The sequence below is a fragment of the Schistocerca cancellata genome, chromosome 4, assembly GCF_023864275.1.
Source record: "Schistocerca cancellata isolate TAMUIC-IGC-003103 chromosome 4, iqSchCanc2.1, whole genome shotgun sequence".
NCBI lineage: Eukaryota > Metazoa > Arthropoda > Insecta > Orthoptera > Acrididae > Schistocerca > Schistocerca cancellata.
Window position 1 is genome coordinate 360,670,509 of NC_064629.1, and position 22,591 is coordinate 360,693,099.

Here is a 22,591-nt window from a genome sequence, read left to right on the forward strand (position 1 = left end):
GGGGGAAAATGAAAAATTGCTCGTTGCGCTGACATACTAAACTTTCCGAGCCAGTGAACATATTGGTCTCGTTCGCGTTGGGCAGCTGTGGTAAACAGAATATAAGCTCAGAACCCGCAGCCGCTGATAGTGACAACAGAAGGGGTTCAATAACGAGTCTGGGGAGCGAAAAGGGATAATTGAGTTAGTGTGCGTGCGGCCGTGAGCTGTGTTGGCAAGGGCCGGCGCGCCGCCATAGATCGATACCAGCCGACAGTCGACAGCCGCAGCCGCAGCGCACAACCTCGCCCTTCCCCTGTATGACCCTCCACATTCTTCACACTAGTTCGTGTGAAGTTTTCTTAACGTGAGGGCTGCAGCTCCACCTACAAATAATAATATATCACTCCAGGGGCGTACACAAAGGGATGTGCTCCTAGGGACAACTGGAGCATTCGGTGCCTAAAATCTCTATTCGCTACTGGTTATCCTAGGGGTATACCCAGTTAATATCTCTTTCAGAGAGAAGATGCAAGAAAAAAGTAGCATTGCACAAGGTATAAGGCTATCTATAAAAATTAACCGCTACTAATATCAAAGCTAAAAACTTTACGATTAGAGAAAGACTCAGGGAAAACCTGTATTTGAAACACAGTTCTGTATATGAGCTAAATATGGACAATGATGAAGACAGAAAAGAAACTACTAGAGCGTTGAAAGCTCTTGGTAATGCAGACTGTTAAATATTAGATGTACTGATAAGTAAGAAACCGAGAAGTCCAACAAGTCAATGAGAAAAATTGTCTACTGAAGAATATAATGAAACGAAGAGGTAGAGTAGTTGAAAACGAATTAAAACATGAGTTGTTCTTGGAAGCAGCAATTGAAGGGATGGTAGGAGGAAAGAGTCGAACAGACAGGCCTAGAAACTAGTACATACTCCATCTTATCATAGACTCTCTCTCCACGTGCAGAGAGATACCACTACCACGTTTTGTTACAACTTAACGGCGGTGAAGTTCTCAAACAAACAAAAATAAATTATTATTGGTCCGAAAAGATTTTACAGTGCTTTGATTAACGGTCGTCAGATACCGATGAAGGCATACATATAGCACATCAATAAACACTCTAAGAGAAAAAAGAAAAAGATGCACCACGAAGAAATTTTCCGAATGATGCAGAAATCGGTAGATGTAAGGTACACGTACAGACAAACAGATAATTCCAATTTTTAGAAAAAAATGGATGATATATTCAAGAGTAAGAGCTTCACAAATTGAGCAAGTCAATAAGGCGTTGGTCCACGTCGGGCCCCTAAGCAAGCAGTTATTCGCCTTGTCATTGATTGACAGAGTTGTTGGGTGTGCTCCTAAGGGATATCGTGCAAATTTCTGTCCTATTGACGCGTTAGATCGTCGAAATCCAGAGATGGTGGGGGGGGGGGGGGGGGGCGCTGCCCATAATGCTTCAAACGATCTCAGTTGGGGAAATCCAAAGATGGTGGGGGGGGGGAGGCTGCCCATAATGCTTAAAACGACCTCAGTTGGGTGGGGTGAGATCCGGCGACCTTGCGGGCCATGTATGGTCTGGAAAACACGAAGACAAGCAGTCAAAATTATTGTCGTGTGCAGGCGGGCATTATCTTGCTGAAATTTAAGCCCAGGATGGCTTGCAATGAAAGGGCAACAATCACAGGGGTAATGCCATGTAAAGAAATGGCACCCCAGACCATCACTTCCTGTCGGACCGTATGGCGGGCGACAGTTAGGCTGGTATCCCACCGCTGTCCAGGACGTCTCCAGACACGTCTTCGCTGGTTTCAGGTCGAAGCGGGACTCACCAGTGAAGACAATTCCACTCCACTCAATGAGATTCCAGGCCAAAGACGTATCTGGAGACGCCCTGGAGAGAGGTGGGACATTTCTTCTCATAGCAAAAATGGTTCAAATGGCTCTAAGCACTATGGGACTTAACATCTGAGGTCATCAGTCCCCTACTCTTAGAACTACTTAAATCTGACTAACCTAAGGACATCACACGCATCCATGCCCGAGGCAGAATTCGAACCTGCGACCGTAGCAGCAGCACAGTTCAGGACTGAAGCGCCTAGAACCGCTCGGCCTCAGCGACCAGCTTTTCATAGCAGGCTCCCTGTGGTTATCATCCACGGCACCGTTACAGCACACTGGTACGTCGACGATATTCCACTCCCAGTGTCGTTGCCCTTCGTGGCAAGTCATCCTGGGATTACATTTCAGCAAGATAATTTCCGCCCGCACATGGCGGAATTTCTTCTGCTTCCTTCGTGCTTGCCAAACCATATCTTGGCCAGCAAGGTCGCCAGATTTCTCCCCAATGGAAAACGTTTAACGTTTGGAGCATTATGGGCACGGCCCGCCAACCATCTCATGATCTTGACGATCTAACGCGCCAATTGGAAAGACTTTGCCACGGTATTTCTCAGGAGGCCATCCAACAACTCTATCAAATAACGTTAAGCCGAGTAACTGATTACGTAATGGCCAGAGGCGGGCCAACAGGTTATTTACTTGCTCAATTTGTGAAGCCTGTAATGTTCGGATACAGTATTACTAGTATCGTGCTTGGCAAATTCAAGTTGTTTAAATATCGGGCATAACGTTGCAAAGCGATATGAGGTCGAACGAGGATGTGAGAACTGTGGTGGGGAAGGCGAATGGTCAACTTCGGTTTATTGGGAGAATTTTAGGAAAGAATGGTTCACCTGTAAAGGAGATCGCATATAGGACACTGGTGCGAGCTATTCTTGAGTACTGTTCGAGTGTTTGGGATCCGTACCAGGTCGGATCGAAATAAGACACTGAAGCAATTCAGAGGCGGGCTGCTAGATTTGTTACCGGTTGTTTCGAACAATACTTAAGTGTTACGGAGATTCTTCGGGAAATCAAATGGGAATCCCTGGAAGGAAGGCGACGTTCTTTTCGACAAACACTATTGAGAACATTTAGAGAACCGGAATTGGAAGCTGATTGCCGAACAATTCTACTGCCGACAACATACATTGCGCGTAAGGACCACGAAGATAAGATACGAAATATTAAGGCTCATACGGAGGCATATGGACAGTCGTTTTTCTCTCGCTCTATTTGAGAGTGGAATAGGAAAGAAAGGTGGGTTGCGGAGTATCTATGTAGATGTAAATGTAAATGTAGAATGTAACTACTCCAGCCGGCGGTGGCTCGACTACGGAAGTCAAGGAGCTGGACCACGGACGAGGAAAACAAACTCAACGTGTGGGTTAATCTACGAGTGAGCTGAGAATGCGAACACCGCGTAGAGACAGCGCAGAAAAAAGCGCAAAACTTGACTACTACGAGTGACTGATAGCTGGAACCAAGAGCATGGCGCGATGCGAGAACTAGGTCCAAGGTAGTCAATGTCAGCGTAAAACTGACGGGCCCGGCCTGTCACCACCATCAAATAAATACCTGGATCACGGTTCTGCCCCTACAACGCTCCCCGCGCCCCATCAGCGACAGTTTCCAGCACTACTCTGCCGTGAGACCCACGCCAGCTCATCTGCGTCCATGTCGTTGTCCGCTGGCAGTGTTGTTGTTATTGTTGTTGTGGTCTTCAGTCCGAAGATTCGGTTGATGTAGCTCTCCATTTTGCTCTATCCTGTGCTAGCCCGTTCAGCCCCGAATAAATACTGCAACCTACGTTCTTTTGAACCTGATTACTGTATTCATCTCTTGGTCTCCCTCTACAATTTTTACCTCTCACACTTTCCTCCAGTGCTAAATTGGTGCCGGTCGGGGTGGCCGAGCGGTTCTTGGCGCTACAGTCTGGACCGCGCGACCGCTACGGTCGCAGGTTCGAATCCTGCCTCGGGCATGGATATATGTGATGTCCTTAGGTTAGTTAGGTTTAAGTAGTTGTAAGTTCTAGGGGACTGATGACCTCAGAAGTTAAGTCCCATAGTGCTCAGAGCCATTTGAACCATTTGCTAAATTGGTGATCCTTTGATGTCTGAGAATGTGCTCTGTCAATTGATCCCTTCTTTCAGTTAAGTTATGCAACAAATTTCTTTTCTCACCAATTATGTTCAGTGCTCCCTCATTGGTTACAAAAATGGTTCAAATGGCTCTGAGCACTATGGGACTTAACTTCTAAGGTCATCAGTCCCCTAGAACTCAGAACTACTTAAACCTAACTAACCTAAGGACATCACACACATCCATGCCCGAGGCAGGATTCGAACCTGCGACCGTAGCGGTCACGCGGTTCCAGACTGAAGCGCCTAGAACCGCACGGCCACATCGGCCGGCCATTGGTTACATGGTCTCTGTAGTGACACATTTCAAAAGCTTTTATTCTCACCTTGTGTGAACTGTTTATCATCCACCTTTCACTTCCATGCGAAGCTACACTCCCGAAAAATACGTTCAGAAAAGACTTCCTGTTACTTTGACCTATATTAGATGGTCACAAATTTCTCCTCTTCAGAAATACTTTTCTTACCATTGCCAGTCTACGTTTTATATCCCCTCTACTTCAGTCACCATCAGTTATTTTGCCAGCCAAATAACAAAACTGATCTACTATTTTTGTTGTCTCGTTTTCTAATCTAATTCCCTCAGCAACGCCTGATTTAATTTCAGTACATTCCCTTACCCTTGTTTTGTTTCTGTTGCTTTTCATCTTATATCCTGCTTTCAAGAGACTGTCCATCCTGTTCAACTACTCTTCCAAGTTCTTTGCTGTCTCTGACAGAATTACAATGTTATCGGCAACCCGCAAAGTTTTTATATCTTCTCCCTGAACTTTAATTTTTTCTCCAAACTTTCCTTTCGTTTTCCTTACTGTTTGCTCAATGCACAAATTGACTAACGTTGGTGATACGCTACAACTTTGTCCCACTCCGTTCTCAGCCATCCTTTCATACCCACTGACTCTTATAACTGCTGTCTGGTTTCTACAAACGTTGTACACTACTGACCATTAAAATTGCTACACCAAGAAGAAATGCAGATGATAAACGGGTATTCATTGGACAAATATATTATACTAGAACTGACATGTGATTACATTTTCACGCAATTTGAGTGCATAGAGCCTGAGAAATCAGTACCCAGAACAACCACCTCTGGCCGTAATGACGGCCTTGATACGCCTGGGCATTGAGTCAAACAGAGCTTGGATGGTGTGTACAGGTACAGCTGCCCATGCAGCTTCAACACGATACCACAGTTCATCAAGAGTAGTGACTGGCGTATTGTGACGAGCACGTTGTTCGGCCACCATTGATCAGACGTTTTCAATTGGTGAGAGATCTGGAGAATGTGCTGGCCAGGGGAGCAGTCGAACATTTTCTGTATCCAGAAAGGCCCGTACAGGACCTACAACATGCGGTCGTGCATTATCCTTCTGAAATGTAGGGTTTCGCAGGGATCGAATGAAGGGTAGGGCCACGGGTCGTAACACATCTGAAATGTAACGTTCACTGTTCAAAGTGCCGTCAATGCGAACAAGAGGTGTCCGAGACGTGTAACCAATGGCACCCTATATCATCACGCCAGGTGATTCGCCAGTTTGGCGATGACGAATGCACGCTTCCAATGTGCGGTCACCGTGATGTCGCCAAACACGGATGCGACCATCATGATGCTGTAAAAACAACCTGGATTCATCCGAAAAAATGACGTTTTGCCATTCGTGCACCCAGGTTCGTCGTTCACAATTGCAGGCGCTCCTGTCTGTGATGCAGTGTCAAGGGTAACCGCAGTCGTGGTGTCCGAGCTGATAGTCCATGCTGCTGCAAACGTCGTCGAACTGTTCGTGCAGATGGTTGTTGTCTTGCAAACGTCCCCATCTGTTGACTCACGGATCGAGACGTGGCTGCACGATCCGTTACAGTCATGCAGTCATCTCGACTGCTAGTGATACCAACACGAGCAGCAATGTCGCGATACGATAAACCGAAATCGCGATAGGCTACAATCCGACCTTTATCAAAGTCGGACACGTGATGGTACGCATTTTTTCTCCTTACATGAGGCATCACAACAACGTTTAGCCAGGCAACACCGGTCAACTGCTGTTTGTGTATGAGAAATCGGTTGGAAATTTTCCTCATGTCAGCACGTTGTAGGTGTCGCCACCGGCGCCAACCTTGTGTGAATGCTCTGAAAAGCTAATCATTTGCATATCACTGCATCTTCTTCCTGTCGGTTAAATTTCGCGTCTGTAGCACGTCATCTTCGTGGTGTAGCAATTTTAATGACCAGTAGTGTATATAACCATGCACTCCCTGTATTTTTCCCCTGCTACCTTCATAATTTCAAAGAGGGTATTCCAGTCGACATTGTCAAACGCTTTCTCCAAATCTGCAAAAGCTATGAACGTAGTTTTCCTATCCCTGAATTATTTTTCAAGATAAGTTGTAGGATAATTATCTGGCAGTGATACTAAATCAATATTATCGTCATTCTGTCCAGTTCCATTCTCGTACTGAGAGCAGGAAGAATGACTGTTAGGATACTTCTGTACGCGGCCTAATATTTAACCTTATTCCCACCATTCATACACGAAATATACGCTGGCGGCAGTAGAATTGTCGCATAGATTTTCTCAAACTTGTTATCTAAACTCACCCGACACAGTTTCGCGAAGCAGCGGCGATTTTCTTAAAAAGTAAAAGTCCCATTTATGTTCCACGAGCACCTCGGTTACACTTCAGAATTGTATGTTCCACTCTATTATGATACTGGCAGCACATCTCTGAATTCGTGTGACGTCTACCAAACTCTGGAGCAATACTCCAGAACTGACTGCACTACTGTTATGTAGGCGATTTGCTATATGGAAGCACTGCAGTTCCCAGTACCCTTCCAACAAATCTAAGTCCTCCATTCGCCTTTCGTAATACTGGCTTTACGTATTGGTCCCATTTCATAACGCTTCTTAGAGTTAACGAACTCATAAATATTTAAACGATGCGACTAGCTGCACATGTTCATCACTAATTCTTCAATCGTTTACTGTCGAATTCTTTCTTATTTGCGTTGTCTTGCGTGTTGTACTGCAAGATAAAGCTTACAATGAAGTAGTGTCCGAAGTATGAAACAATAAAAGCTCGTAAGCAGAAGATACATATAAAAAACGACATCTTAAGATGTCTTCCCCTATAAAAAAAAACAGCTAATACCGCTAGTTGCCACACCTGATTGTGTGTGAGTTGCCCTGCTCTCTTTGGGTTGGTTAAACGAGCTCCATCAGCAATCGATCCCAGTCCAGAGAAATAGGTGTGAAGGGGGACCGTGGCAGGTCCCCAGACATGCTCTACAGGAATTAAAAACCAAGATTTCTCTGGCCTCTCTTAGACGCGAGTAATTCGTTAACCAGCGTAACTCGACGCGTGCAGCTATTATCTGGTCCAGCCGAACCTTTGAGAAGTTGCACGTGTGTCTAAGCTAAATCTGTCGATCCGAAGGTTGGATCCAACATCACAGTGCTTTACTGGGCATAGTACTATTGGAGATAGTTTTTTATTTCCTTACTTGAAATGTCTTACCCAGCTAGTTGTAGGGAAACCATAGCTTCACATGAACTCCGAACCACGCTGTGACTTGACACTTTTCAGATCGATACGTCATACCTAGAGGTGATAAATGCTTGGGGCGGCTGGGTATCGAAACCTGGTCCTTTAGATTTGTAGTCTGGCGCATACCGACGGATCCGCAGAGTCACACACAATATGTGTTTACACTGAAATTACAATGAAATGAACACCGTTAGCTGCTTACAGGCGTTGACATACTTCAACGGGGACAGATGAAAATGTGTGCCCCGACCGGGACTCGATCCCGGGATCTCCTGCTTACGTGGCAGACGCTCTATCCATCTGAGCCACCGAGGACACAGAGGATAGCAAGACTACAGGGATTTATTTCTGGCACGCCTCCCGCGAAACCCACATTCTCATCGTATTGTCCCGCACTACATTCGTAGTGCCCCCACCCATTATACTCATTACTCGCGGCGCGTTGCCGATTCCCGTAAGAGTTCGGACACTGTTTGTGCATTCGCACAGAAGAAGAAGATGGTCAAGTGGCCGGTAAGCCTTAATTATATATTTACTAAGATGGTATCTGTTCTTTCGGACATGTCCGAAAGAACAGATACTATCTTAGTAAATATGTGTTTACACTACCTAATCTCTTCACCTTTAGGCCTGAACAGCATTCCACTGACAACGAACGAAGTAGTGGAACTCTAAACTTCCGTCCACAAAGACGTATCCCTATAAATGAACCCTACCACCAAGAAAAAGCTTTTCTGTTTTTCGCTATGTTCCTGCAAATGTACGGACAAAACTTTCCCTCGAGAAGAACGCACTGTGTGATTCATTATGAAAACTGATGCATTCATCCGTTAAAAACACGTTCTTGCTTCAGTTTGTTCAGCGTACGAGTACAATCTCAATATCCCCGACTCCACCAGTTTGTACAGAGCTGTGAGCAGGACGCACGTAAAGACCAACTGCTCTTAGGCTTCTGCACTAAGGTCCTAGGGAAACTGCAGCCATAAGCTGTACAGGAAATTGTCTGGCAGACGGTGGATGGTTTTGTAGTGCAGTGTACCCGAGACATGGGAATCATAAGTGTGTAGTCGACATATTGTCCTATGGCATATACCTGCCCAATGCCTAGGACTGCACTCTATGACTACTGAAACCGGCCATGGTACTAATGGAGATGCTTTTATATTCCCTTACTTGCACCGCCCGAGGTGGCGCAGAGGTTAGCACACTGGACTCGCCTTCGGGAGGGCGACGCTTCCGGTTATCCTAATTTAGGTTCTCCGTGTTTCCCGTAAATCGCTACAGGCAAATGCCGGCAAGATTCCTTTGAAATGGTACGGCTGACTTCGTTCCTCGTCCTTCCCTAATCCGATGAGACCAATGACGCTGTTTGGTCCTCTCTCCCAAGTCAACCAACCAACCAACCTTACTTGCAGCTATTGCCTGTTAGCAGTGGTTTTTCCCTTTATTGAGTTTCGATTCCCCCTAAAGGGGGGCGGGTTGGCAGCAGCTTATTACGCCGCTCTTCAGCCTACAGAATTTGGTTTAAAAAGATGAAGATAATAAAAAATAATAACAGTTGACAATAAAATCGGTGACTTAAAGGTAAAATGGCAGAAAATTCTGGAGCTTAAAACATAAAACACAGGGTTGATGATGCTAATAAAATACACAGGAAGCAGAAAAATAATAGACAGACAATTAAAAAAAGCACGGTGACAGTGGGTTCTGTTTGCAAGAGATATAACATGCACACCCAGCGACAGCATGATTTCTGTTCGCAACACCGTGGAAAGACACACACCACTGAACACTCACTTAAACACTGCACTAAAAAGTTTGCACAAATACGACATACCACACCCGAGAGCAGGTGGGGGAAAACTGGTCAGATGACGGGAAAAAAGGGGGGGAAGGAGAGGAAAAGTGAAGGGGGAGGGGGGAAAGGAGCCAATGGAAGATGAGGATCCATCATGAGGGGTGGGGTTAGCAGTGGGTCACCGAAAACCTTAAACGAGGACACCTCACAAAATTGGCCAACGCTGTCCTGACGAGTGTACAGCTAATTCTTTGCTGCGCATCGGCATTAATTACTTCAACATTTGTGATTGCTAAAATGTTTGTATGCTAGAAGCAAATAAAAAATACTTTACCATCAATGGTGCCAAATTTATGAAAGTAACCTAAATTAATATTTTGTATGGATGCCTATGTTCTGAAGCTGCTATTGTGACAATAATTATTTTCGTTTCTTCTCTCTTTGAGCGTAATGAAAATGAAAAAGCTCTTTCGCCAGAGGTATTTTACTTTTATTAACGATTCATCGTTAGTTTTTATGACAAACAGCTCGCGAATATAGTAATGTTTATTCCGTGGATTAAGTGTTGACATATAGCCGCGCGGAGTGGCCGCGCGGTTTGAGGCGCCATGTCACGGGATGCGCGGCTTCTCCCGCCGGAGGTTCGAGTCCTCCCTCGGGCATGTGTGTGTGTGTGTGTGTGTGTGTGTGTGTGTGTGTGTGTGTGTGTCGTTCTTAGCGTAAGTTAGTTTAAGTAGTGTGTAAGTCTAGGGACCGATGACCTCAGCAGTTTGGCCCGTTAGCAATTCACACACATCTGAACATTTTTTGAACTGTTGACATAACAACTATTTTGTCTAAGTATGACATCTGTTACAAATTATAACAATTTTATCGCTCTTACATGCTCTAACGACAACTGTTTTTTTTTCTTTCATTGTGAACGGTAGCTGTACACATTCGCAAATATCAAAAAATTGCTCTGAGCACTATGGGACTTAACTTCTGAGGTTATCAGTCCCCTAGAACTTAGAACTCCATTAACCCTAACGAACCTAAGGACATCACACACATCCATGCCCGAGGCAGGATTCGAACCTGCGACCGTAGCGGTCGCGTGGTTCCAGACTGAAGCGCCCAGAACCGCTCGGCCACTCCGGCCGGCACGCAAATATCAATTCCTGACAGTTTTTAGAAGGCCATAGTTTCGTGAATGACATTGTCTTCTGGGAACACTTACTTCTTTTACTTGTAAACATTTCACTAGTAGTAACTTGAGATTTTATTGCGACATCACATGTTTCCAGGGTAGCGATGTCGTTGCTTCATTTATTTTTCCTGTAATTTGTGAGTTGTGCAACTCCGTGTATACAGTATTCATATAACCGTTATATATTCAAAGAGAATAGACTGAAAATGCAACATAATGAGTAATGAGTATATGTAATTAAAAACATGCAGGACCGACATGGTTGTGAGTAGCTATAGAACATAAAGCGCGCAAAATTGTAATGGAAGCCCCTATACTGCAGTGCTGTCGCTGCCGATAATGCTGGTGGTATTTTCGTCTTTCTGTTCAAGCACATTTCATTGATGACGTTTCCCTTCCAATTATATTTTGAAACAGATGCTCCGCTCCTCATAACGCACTGTTCGTTAATTTTCCACTCGACTGGATGTCGGTCAGACGTAAACAATGGACCATAATAGCGTCACTAATTATCTTCTGGCGAGGCGCACAAGTACACTCACTGACAAATAAAGTCAAGCACCCAGAACAAATACACACGTTGAGAGGTTTTCTGGTTTTATTTTAGAAATTACAAAATCGAGTTATTAGTGACCAAACTGACAGTACGAGCACACTGCTGGTTACTTGTCAGGACGATGTTGCTCCCGTTGGACCGTGATGCTCGCACTAATTTGATTGGGAAGGATAATTCACAGCACCTGGTCTAGTGTTTAAAAAATAGAGCCGTTCGTACCGCTCTAGATCGCACGGTCCCCAGATCGGTTCCCGCCGGGGCCGGAGAGTCGAAGGTTTCTTCCCTCGGAGACTGGGTGTTTGTGTTGTCCTAATCATCTCATCACATCTTCATCGACGCGCAAGTCGCCGAAGGAGCATCAAATAGGAGGAGTGTTCGATAAGTAATGAAACACTTGCTTTTCTCTCGGCCAATTTCGGTTTAAAAATGTGGAATTTGTTGTGGAACGTCGAGGAACATTCCCAATTTAGCCCCTATACTTTCATGAAGTTGCGATAGGTGCCGGCGCTATACGTAGCCTTCATAATACACTCCTGGAAATTAAAATAAGAACACCGTGAATTCATTGTCCCAGGAAGGGGAAACTTTATTGACACATTCCTGGGGTCAGATACATCACATGATCACACTGACAGAACCACAGGCACATAGACACGGGCAACAGAGCATGCACAATGTCGGCACTAGTACAGTGTATATCCACCTTTCGCAGGAATGCAAGCTGCTATTCTCCCATGGAGACGATCGTAGAGATGCTGGATGTAGTCCTGTGGAACGGCTTGCCATGCCATTTCCACCTGGCGCCTCAGTTGGACCAGCGTTCGTGCTGGACGTGCAGACCGCGTGAGACGACGCTTCATCCAGTCCCAAACATGCTCAATGGGGGACAGATCCGGAGTTCTTGCTGGCCAGGGTAGTTGACTTACACCTTCCAGAGCACGTTGGGTGGCACGGGATACATGCGGACGTGCATTGTCCTGTTGGAACAGCAAGTTCCCTTGCCGGTCTAGGAATGGTAGAACGATGGGTTCGATGACGGTTTGGATGTACCGTGCACTATTCAGTGTCCCCTCGACGATCACCAGTGGTGTACGGCCAGTGTAGGAGATCGCTCCCCACACCATGATGCCGGGTGTTGGCCCTGTGTGCCTCGGTCGTATGCAGTCCTGATTGTGGCGCTCACCTGCACGGCGCCAAACACGCATACGACCATCATTGGCACCAAGGCAGAAGCGACTCTCATCGCTGAAGACGACACGTCTCCATTCGTCCCTCCATTCACGCCTGTCGCGACACCACTGGAGGCGGGCTGCACGATGTTGGGGCGTGAGCGGAAGACGGCCTAACAGTGTGCGGGACCGTAGCCCAGCTTCATGGAGACGGTTGCGAATGGTCCTCGCCGATACCCCAGGAGCAACAGTGTCCCTAATTTGCTGGGAAGTGGCGGTGCGGTCCCCTACGGCACTGCGTAGGATCCTACGGTCTTGGCGTGCATCCGTGCGTCGCTACGGTCCGGTCCCAGGTCGACGGGCACGTGCACCTTCCGCCGACCACTGGCGACAACATCGATGCACTGTGGAGACCTCACGCCCCACGTGTTGAGCAATTCGGCGGTACGTCCACCCGGCCTCCCGCATGCCCACTATACGCCCTCGCTCAAAGTCCGTCAACTGCACATACGGTTCACGTCCACGCTGTCGCGGCATGCTACCAGTGTTAAAGACTGCGATGGAGCTCCGTATGCCACGGCAAACTGGCTGACACTGACGGCGGCGGTGCACAAATGCTGCGCAGCTAGCGCCATTCGACGGCCAACACTGCGGTTCCTGGTGTGTCCGCTGTGCCGTGCGTGTGATCATTGCTTGTACAGCCCTCTCGCAGTGTCCGGAGCAAGTATGGTGGGTCTGACACACCGGTGTCAATGTGTTATTTTTTCCATTTCCAGGAGTGTAGCTTCTGTAGCGGAGGTGCGTTCCAAGCAGAGTTGTCATTGAGTTTCTTTTGGAGGAAAACCAGAGCATCCGAGATATTCATAGCCGCTTACAGAATGTCTTCTGAGACATGGCAGTGAACAGAAGCACGGTGAGTCATTGGGCGAGGCGTCTGTCATCTCGTGCTTGCCGGCCGACCACGCACGGCTTCGCCTCCTGCAATGCTGGAACGTGCAGACGCTCTCATTCGGGATGAGACGGATAACAAACCCCTCGCTGCTCATGTGGACTATTCTGTTTGTAGTGTTGACACATTCGTCCAACAGTTGGAGTACTCAAAAGTGTGTGCCTGTTCGGTTCCTCGCCGTCTAACAAGAGACCATAAAGAGCAACGAAGGGCCATCTATCTATACAGAACTGCTTGCGCGATACGAGGCTGATCGTGGCAATTTTTTGTCAAACACCGTCACAGTCGATGAAACATGAGTTCATCACTTCGAACCGGAAACAAAACGGCAGTCCGTGGAGTGGCAGCACACCACCTCTCCTCCAAAGGAAAAACTCAAAGCCGCACGCTCAGCTGGTAAAATTATGGCGACGATCTTCTGTGACTCTGAAGGAGTTATTCTGTTTGATTTCCTCCATCATGGTGCAACGATCAACTCTAAATTTTATTGTGCTATCCTCAGGAAACTGAAGAAACAACTACGCCACAAAAATGCAAACCAACTTCTCCTTCTCTATAACAACGCATGGTCTCACACAAGTCTGCGCATCCGAGAGGATCTCACAAAACTTCATTGGCTTTTTCTTCTTCATCGATCCCTCAGCCCGGATCTCCCACCTTCCATATTCCATCCGGTTGGCTCAAAGAAGGGCGCACTCCACAGGAATCAGTGTGTGGGTCGTCGGGAGGTTATTGACGCAGCAAGACATTGACTCCGACGTCGGCCAGTAGAGTGGTACTTTGCGAGCATACAGGCCCTCCCAGTAAGGTGGCGTAAGGCCGTCTCATTATGCTTACGTAGAAAAATGAGTTTTGTAGCCAAAAGAGTAGGAAATAATATGGTGCATTGTCACTCTGAATAAAACTAACCTACGTCCAGAGAAAAAAAAAGTGTTGACTTACATATGGCCTTACAGCGGCCGGTTGATAAACATCAGGCGGGGTCTCCCGGTCAATAATACCATACGATCATTTCATTTCATTGATAAGTGTGCCTTACAGCCAATTTAACCTCTCCTTAGGTACATTGCTACAAAAGTTTTGTAACTGGTACTCAATATCCTACATATTCCTCATGTAGGGACTTGGATGGAATTGACGTCTGAGTTGTCCCCCCACAAGTTCTATTAAGAACAGATTGGGGTATCGTGCTGGCCCAGGACGTACCTCAAAACTGTGGGTGTAGTTCATAGACGCGTGCGGTGTGTGGACGAGCGTAGTCCTGTTGAAAGACGCTACCCGTATACCTCATCGTTAGAGGGAACATGTGAGGACCCAGTATGCCCACGACGACCTTCTGTGCTGCTAGAGTTCCATGAATCACTACCAGAGGTAACCTGCGGTCATACCCGGTGGCTGCCAACTCAGAGTGCTATAGGTAACACCAATGTATATCTCCAAATCATTGGCCGAACGCACGTCTTCCCTCAGTGCTGCCATACACGCTGACTAAGGTCATCCAAGGTAGTGCTGAACCGAAATTCATCACTGAAAATGATGCTATGCCACTTGTCAGGAGTCCATACTTTCCACGTACAGCGTCACTCCAAAGGCAGCAGTGTGTGAAGCGATGTTAACAGCTACCTACCAGTTGGATCACTGGCTTCTGCCAGTCTCTGCACAGTGGTGCGGGATAATATGTGGTGATATAGGTCCTTTAATTGTTCCGGATGGCAAGTGGAGATGTAAGCGGTTACGATGTGCTAGATGCATAATAGGCTAATGCTCCTTTGGGGAACCTTTGTAATGTTTATGTTTTCCTTTCATGTTCCCATTCTGTCCAATAGTGGGCTGAATATTGCACGATGTGACTAGCTAGCCACATACAGACGCACAAATCTTCTTGTCTCAAACTCTATCAAATGCAGATAATGTCTCAAGTGAGCACTCAACTTTCTCCGTGGTCCTTCACAATGCTTACTAGCCATCTGGCTCTCTGCGCAGCTACCATGTACCCCGTAAGACTCGATAACATGACGTAGTGGTGAAGACACTAACGCACTTTAGTGGCCATTCTATCAGTCATTGAAGATTGCATCTCTAACCACTATCCACTCCTAGTAAGTAAGTGCACGGAATGTCATCTACATTGGTCAATTTCTTCTATGTGTTTAACTTTTTTTGTCTGTGTATGCGTACGGCGTAATGGTCTTCTCTGTGCCAGAGTCAATGCCGCTTCTTGCGTGCGTGCTACAATCCCCAGACCCGCGTGACACACGCTACCTCACAATCCGTCCGTTCTCACGCATCCACAGGTGACAGCTAACCATGAACCTGTAGTTTCATGTCACCTGTTGCTTTATTCTTTTCCCTAGACATGACATAAACACTCTATCGTGTCTATTTCCTTTTGCCTTCGTCTTCTTGGAGTCTGCCTCTTTGAGAGCGTAAGTCACGTTATTTGAGTGATTACGAAAGTGAGTCAAATTTATGAAGACTTGGCAGTATGATCCCACTTATCAATATGCCGTTGCACCCACTCTGGTCTAGATGCATTGACTGTATCAGCTGGCAAGGATGCCATAAAACCGCTGTACCCTCTACAGAGGCAAGTTGGCCTACAACAGTTTTAACTGTCCTTGACAAATGACAGCTCGTTACAGCCTCTGTTAACTAACACTCGCTATGGAAGGGTGCAATGTCAGTATATTTTCGTGTAGGTTCTGGCGTAAGTTTAAAAGAGAAACATACTGATAGATTGGTTGGTTGGTTGGTTGTTTGGAGAAGGAGACCAGACAGCGTGGTCATCGGTCTCATCGGATTAGGGAAGGAAGTTGGCCGTGCCCTTTCAGAGGAACCATCCCGGCATTTGCCTGGAATGATTTAGGGAAATCACGGAAAACCTAAAGCAGGATGGCCGGACGCGGGATTGAACCGTCGTCCTCCCGAATGCGAGTCCAGTGTCTAACCACTGCGCCACCTCGCTCGGTCTACTGATAGATTCATCAGCACCCATGGAAATTTATACAACATAGGGCAATATTCTAAAACTGCCGATTTTTATATAACTGGTTCGGTGGTTTTTGAGAACGTGACGTGCCTCAAGAGCTAAATTTGAAAGGAAGTTCCCAAAACTTATTCTATGTCAAACGTTTGATGCTTAACCACTCCATATGTTTTTGATGGTAGTTTACTTTTATATTTAAAAGCTGAGCATATTTCGTTACCTTATGCCAAGTACATATCCTTATATTTTAACGTAAATACGGATATCAACTTTTTGATTTAACCGTCTGAAATTGTATCATATTATAGTTAAAACAGCGGCCCAACGAGTTTATCAAGAGTGATAGTACCGTGACAAAACATCCGCCTGGAGTTTAAATCCCTATCCAGATATGTACATTCAGTATTTCTTTTACTTCCCTACGTCAATTAAGGCGAATGCCCACTGTTTTCTTTGAATGGAACTGACCGATTTCGTTTTCAGACCTTCCCAGCACGAGCTTGTCGTTTATTTCTAAGTTCGTCGTCGACGTGATGATAAACCATAATCTTCATTCCTACCAACGGGTAGGGAAGGAAAGCTGCAAAGTGTTGTTCAAATGCCAGTAATGTTTAAGTGACACTGATAATTAAAAGTTTGAAATACACAAAAAGATCAGATGAATTGAGGTATCCTGTTGCATATCAACAAAAAATCTACATATATATCTACATCAATGCTCCACAAGCCACCTGACGGGATATGGCGGAGGCTGCGTCTGGTACCACTAACTTATCTCCCCTGTCGCTAAGCCCCTGCATTAGCTATAATTTCGCGAATTTTCTGTTCCCGGAAAGTACTCTCTCGAAAGTTAAATAGTAGGCGACTCCGTGATGTGCACCGCCCCTCTTGTAGAGTCTTCCACAGAATTTTGTTGAGCATCTCTGTAACGTTCTCGTGCCGACTAAAGAATTCCTTGAAGAGACGCGCCGCTCTTTTTTCCAAGAATAGGTCGAACAAGCGCCTTGTAAACCACTTACTGCGTAGATGAGTTTGCATTTCCTTAAGATGCTTCCTGTGAATCTTGGCATCTGCTTTTCCTACTATTTGTTTTATGCCGTCATGCCACTTAAGGTTGCTCTGGATAGTTATTCCCACATATTTTACGGTAGATGCTGTTCCCAGCAATTTAGTCATCAATAGTGCAGTTGTACAGTAGTGGATATCTTTTCCTATGTACGAGCAGTATGTCATATTTATTTATCTTCGGGACCAACTGCCACAGCCTGCACCATTCATCAAGCATCTGTAGGTGCCGCGCGTGATTAGCCGAGCGGTCTCAGGCACTGCAGTCATGGACTGTGCGGCTGGTCCCGGCGGAGGTTCGAATCCTCCCTCGGGCATGGGTGTGTGTGTTTTTCCTTAGGATAATTTAGGTTAAGTAGTGTGTAAGGTTAGGGACTGATGACCTTAGCAGCTAAGTCCCATAAGATTTCACACACATTTGAACATCTGTAGGTCATTTTGCTAATCGATACTATCTCAAAGCGTTGGCACTTTCTTACAGATAACCGCAGCATCTGTGAACAATCTTGAAGAGATTCTGATGCTTTCTACAGCTATACAGCATTAATTAGCACTGATTAATACTCCTCAAAATGGGGAAAAGAAAATAAACTTTAAATCTCTTATTCATCTTTGATGCTTCGTATAACGCTTTTATTGCCTACAAAACTTCACATCTGACCATTTTAATAGCTTTAATGCATTACCTTCCTGTATTTTATTTTTTTAACGCTGATTGGCATAAAAAGAGTTAAACAAAATATGTTTTGAAAGCTGCATTACAAGTGTAGCTCAGAGTCATCATTCAACGAGGTGAATGTGAGATACCTTCCTAGACATGCATCAAACTGGCAGTTTGCACTGATTCTTAATAGCTTAGGACTGAACCAAGATGGTCACCTCTCCTCAGTTCGACATCTTAGTGCAGCCTTGCCTACTGGTCTGCAGAATTCGTAAATTTATGGCTACATGTCGCACTGTATACAGTTTGATACATCTTGAAATTTCACATTTTTTCTTCGTTTCTGGTCCAGAAAATGGTACTTCTGCTTCTTACGTTTGGAGAAATACAAGTTAAGTAAATCTTCTGTTAGCTGGGTTGATTGTTCGCTTATTATTTCTTCTGTAGTCCAGCTGTCCCACGACGACAGCTGCCGCGCCACTCTGTAGTCCATCTCTCCTTACCGTTGTGTACGAAGTCGTACACGACACTTCTTTGTCTGCAGAAAAATCGTAGACCACTGCTGTGACTGAGTTTTGGAGCAGGTGAAGGATCTGTCATCATGGAAATTGGTACAAATGTCGGGCAGGTAAATTGCAGATAATTTCGTTGTGTTCCTGTTCAAACTGCTTGATAATGGTTGAGCGAGTAAGTGACAAATGAAATGATTAGGTACCCAGTTTTACATCCGCCATGACTGTAAAACAACGCCGAAATCGCCGCCGCTCCAAGACAAAGATATAACAGGCATATTCCGTGAACGGCCTGACAACGAAACTAAATTATGTTGGGCTTGCCGAAGCCACAGTGCTCTCCATTGGAGTTGGTACTGCTAAATATGCAGATTGAATGGTTCTTTACAAGAATGTATAACAATTGTGTAATGAATAAAAAGTCTGTATCCCAGATATCAGGAGGGCCACACGAACGGGTAGAGAGGCGTCCTTGGTGATAAGCGATTGTCGTGACGCATGGACTTTCATCACTAAACGTGGCTGCTGCATGCACTGAGACTGAGTCAGCACTTTGAACAGTGTTATGAGCTTACGCTGTTGCTGTAAGATGCAAGGTGTTTATAACGATGAGAAGCTACTGTAAGTATTCATTTCCGACAGTTAGTTATTCGCCTCGAAGTACTCCGTTTCAGATCATCTATCGTCTATATAATTTTGGGTCATAAGCAAGCAGTAGTATCTGTAAGTCTGCGATACCGTATTTTGTGATAAGACAGTTTGTGTATCAACAACACAGATTGGATGTAATATGCTGTGAGGGATGAAAAATCTCTTTTGCAAGAAGAAACTCCTGATCGTAAAAAGACGCTTTATACGTTGTGTATTGTCGAAGCTTGAGAACAAAAGTATCAAAAAGCTCTTCAGATTGTGTTTTGTATATTAATTCATAACGTAAGCAATTAGAGATTAGTATAGGCCGTGCAGTGCTTCATTCAGTTCTTGGACATGCGCTACTTCTTTCCACAGTTCATAGTTCCGTTGTAACTGGTTAGTTTGTCTTCCTGAACAGCTGCGAACGTCGATTGATACGGGGTGTGACAGGCGGAAAAAGCTTCAGCTTACAACTACACAGACGCCTGCGACACTTACATTTAAGGCGACAAAAGTCATGGGATAGCGATACGCACATATATATAGATGGCTGTAGTATCGCGTACACGAGGTATAAGAGGGCAGTGCATTGATGGAGCTATCATTTATACTCAGGCGATCCATGTGAAAAGGTTTCCGACATGATTATGGCCGCACGACGGGGATTAACAGACTTTGAACGCGGAATGGTAGTTGGAGCTGGCCGCATGGGGCATTCCATTTCGGAAATCGTTAGGAAAATCAACATTCTGAGACCACAGTGTAAAGAGTGTGCCGAGAATGCCAAATTTCAGGCATTACGTCATACCACGGACAACACAGTGGCCGACGCCCTCCACTTAACGGCCGAGATGGTTCAAATGGCTCTGAACAGTATGGGACTTAACTTCTGAGGTCATCAGTCCACTAGAACTTAGAACTACTTAAACCTAACTAACCTAAGGACATCAGACACATCCATGCCCGAGGCTGGATTCGAACTTGCGACCGTAGCGGTGGCGCGGTTCCTAACGTCCGAGAGCAACAGCGTTTACGTAGAGTTGTCAGTGCTAACAGACAAGCAGCACTGCCTGAAATAACCGCAGAAATCAGTGTGGCAAGTACGAAAATCGTATTCTTTAGGACAATGCAGCGAAATCTGGAGTTAATAGTCTATGGCAGCAGACGACCGACGCGAGTGCTTTTGGTAACACCGCGACATCGCTTGCAACGCCTCTACTGGTCTCGTGCCCAAGTAGGTTGGTCTCTAGACGACTGGAAAACCGTGGCCTGGTCAGGTGAGTGTCGACTTCCGTTGGTAATAGCTATTCATCGACTTAATTTCCCCAAACAACGACGAAATTGTTATCGATGACAATGCGCCATGTTACCAGGCCATGTTCGCGATTGGTTTGAAGAACATTCTGGACAGTTGGAGCGAATGATGCGACCACCCAGATTGCCCGACATGAATCCCAACGAACATTTATGGGACGTAATCGAGAGGTCAGCTCGTACACAAAATCCTGCACCGATAACTCTTTCGCAATTATGGACGGCTGGAGAGGCAGCATGGCCGAGTCCGTGTCACGTCGAGTTGCTGCTGTACGGCAGGCAAAAGAGATCCGACACGAAATTAAGAGGTACACCATGACTTTTGTCACCTTTGTGTATGATGTCTTTTGTAAGCAGAACGTCAGTTATTTTTGAATTGTGCGCTGATTCATATACTGGTATCAAAAATGCCACTGTTGTGATACACGACACATAATACGTAATTTCGGCGAGAACTATTAGATGAAGATAATCTCAGTGAATGTGAAGAAATCTGTCGTGCTCAGTCAGTGTAACTGGGACAGCATGAATAAGTAGAGCATCATATACAGTACAATCCGAAGGAACATTGGCACCGCCTCTCACAAATTTCGATGCCCCATAGCGTCCAAAGAGCAAGAATCATCGTTTGAAAAATAACACATTTGTCTTAAATGTACCCATATGACAATGTAATTCATTGAGGTTTACGACTGTCTAAAAATTTATAAAACGTTACACTTTTCTAATTATATCATTATTCATTTCCAGCAAAAGATTGGGACGACGCGAATATTCAGCACATTGCCATCTTCAAGTAGGCATATATTCTTTCCTTTAGTACATAATTCTTTCGGTAGCGACGTTTCTGTAGAGCATGTTAATTATGTTAGGCGACGAAATGCTGCTTCTGATAGAAATTGACTATACATTAATTTATATGCACCCTTTTACACGAAAGTGGCTCGAGTATCTCAAAGATTTACTAAACTGGTCGAAGTGACCACACCTATGAAAACAGCTTTGTAATGAATACTTAAGAGACGATATTTTTCTTTCTGTTTTTGTATAGTGCTGCATAAATGATAATAAGCGACGCGTAAGTTACAGATTTTCTGTTGTATTATATGAAATATAAAAACCATGATACCATAACCACCACAGTCATCATCATCATCATCATCATCATCATCATCATCATGAGATCATCATTATCCATTGCCAGACAAAGATCTCCTCGAGAAGTCCTCACGCTAAGCCTTCGTCTACTTGCATCTATTGATCCTATTTTCGGTCCTTATTTATCTTTTAAAAAGCCAGAACCGTACTCCCCATCCATTTGTCTGACTGCGTTTTCTCCACACCCACATTGCAGCCTCACCATGCATTCCCTGGACCATTCATTTTCCAGTTTCTCCTTAGAAATCGCAGCATGTATCTCAGCACTGCTCAGTGAGAAACTCTCAGATTTTGGATGATTCTTGCATTAAAGGTCCATACCACATTGCTTTAAATCAAAACTAGTAATACACTCTCATTCTAAACTTTCGGTTTCAAGTGTATCTGAAAATGAGTTCTGAAAACTCTATTAGGTTCTCGAAAACGCTCCATGCTGTTTTTACTTTGCGGTGCATTTTCTTTGCTTTCCTTGCACTCATTCTCTTCAAAAATGGTTCAAATGGCTCTGAGCACTATGGGACTTAACAGCTGTGGTTATCAGTCCCCTAGAACTTAGAACAACTTAAACCTAACTAACCTAAGGACATCACACACATCCATGCCCGAGGCAGGATTCGAACCTGCGACCGTAGCAGTCGCGCGGTTCCGGACTGCGCGCCTAGAACCGCGAGACCACCGCGGCCGGCACTCATTCTCTTCAACTGCTTCAAATAAACAAACTTATCAACAGGTACTATGAATTCACTATTAATTTGTAAGATTTTCTTTCAATGTACTGATTAGTGGCTACATATTTTTTCAATCTTTTCATGAGTTATTTTCTGTATTAGTTGCAAACTTGCTCTGTTAAGTTATTCCATTAGTTGCCGAAATTTATTTACGTTACAGACAAACAATACATCATCATACGCAAATCGCAGTTTGTTCTTCGTGATGTTATTTTAGGGAAACAGCGTCGCCAAACGTGTTCTTCGTTTGATTTGCTAAAACCGAACAAGAGAGTGATAAAAATTAGACATGTGACGGTAATAAGGATC

General features: G+C 45.1%; 1 protein-coding gene and 1 non-coding gene across 2 annotated transcripts in view; one reads left to right on the forward strand and one right to left on the reverse strand.

Moving 5' to 3' along the window:
* LOC126183857 (microtubule-associated protein 1A-like) overlaps positions 1–22,591 on the forward strand; it is a 610,220-nt gene that overhangs the window by 46,354 nt on the left and 541,275 nt on the right. The gene's annotated exons all lie outside the window — the stretch shown is intronic.
* Positions 7,806–7,879, reverse strand: Trnat-cgu (transfer RNA threonine (anticodon CGU)). The gene has a single exon. It is a non-coding gene; the product is annotated as a tRNA-Thr (tRNA).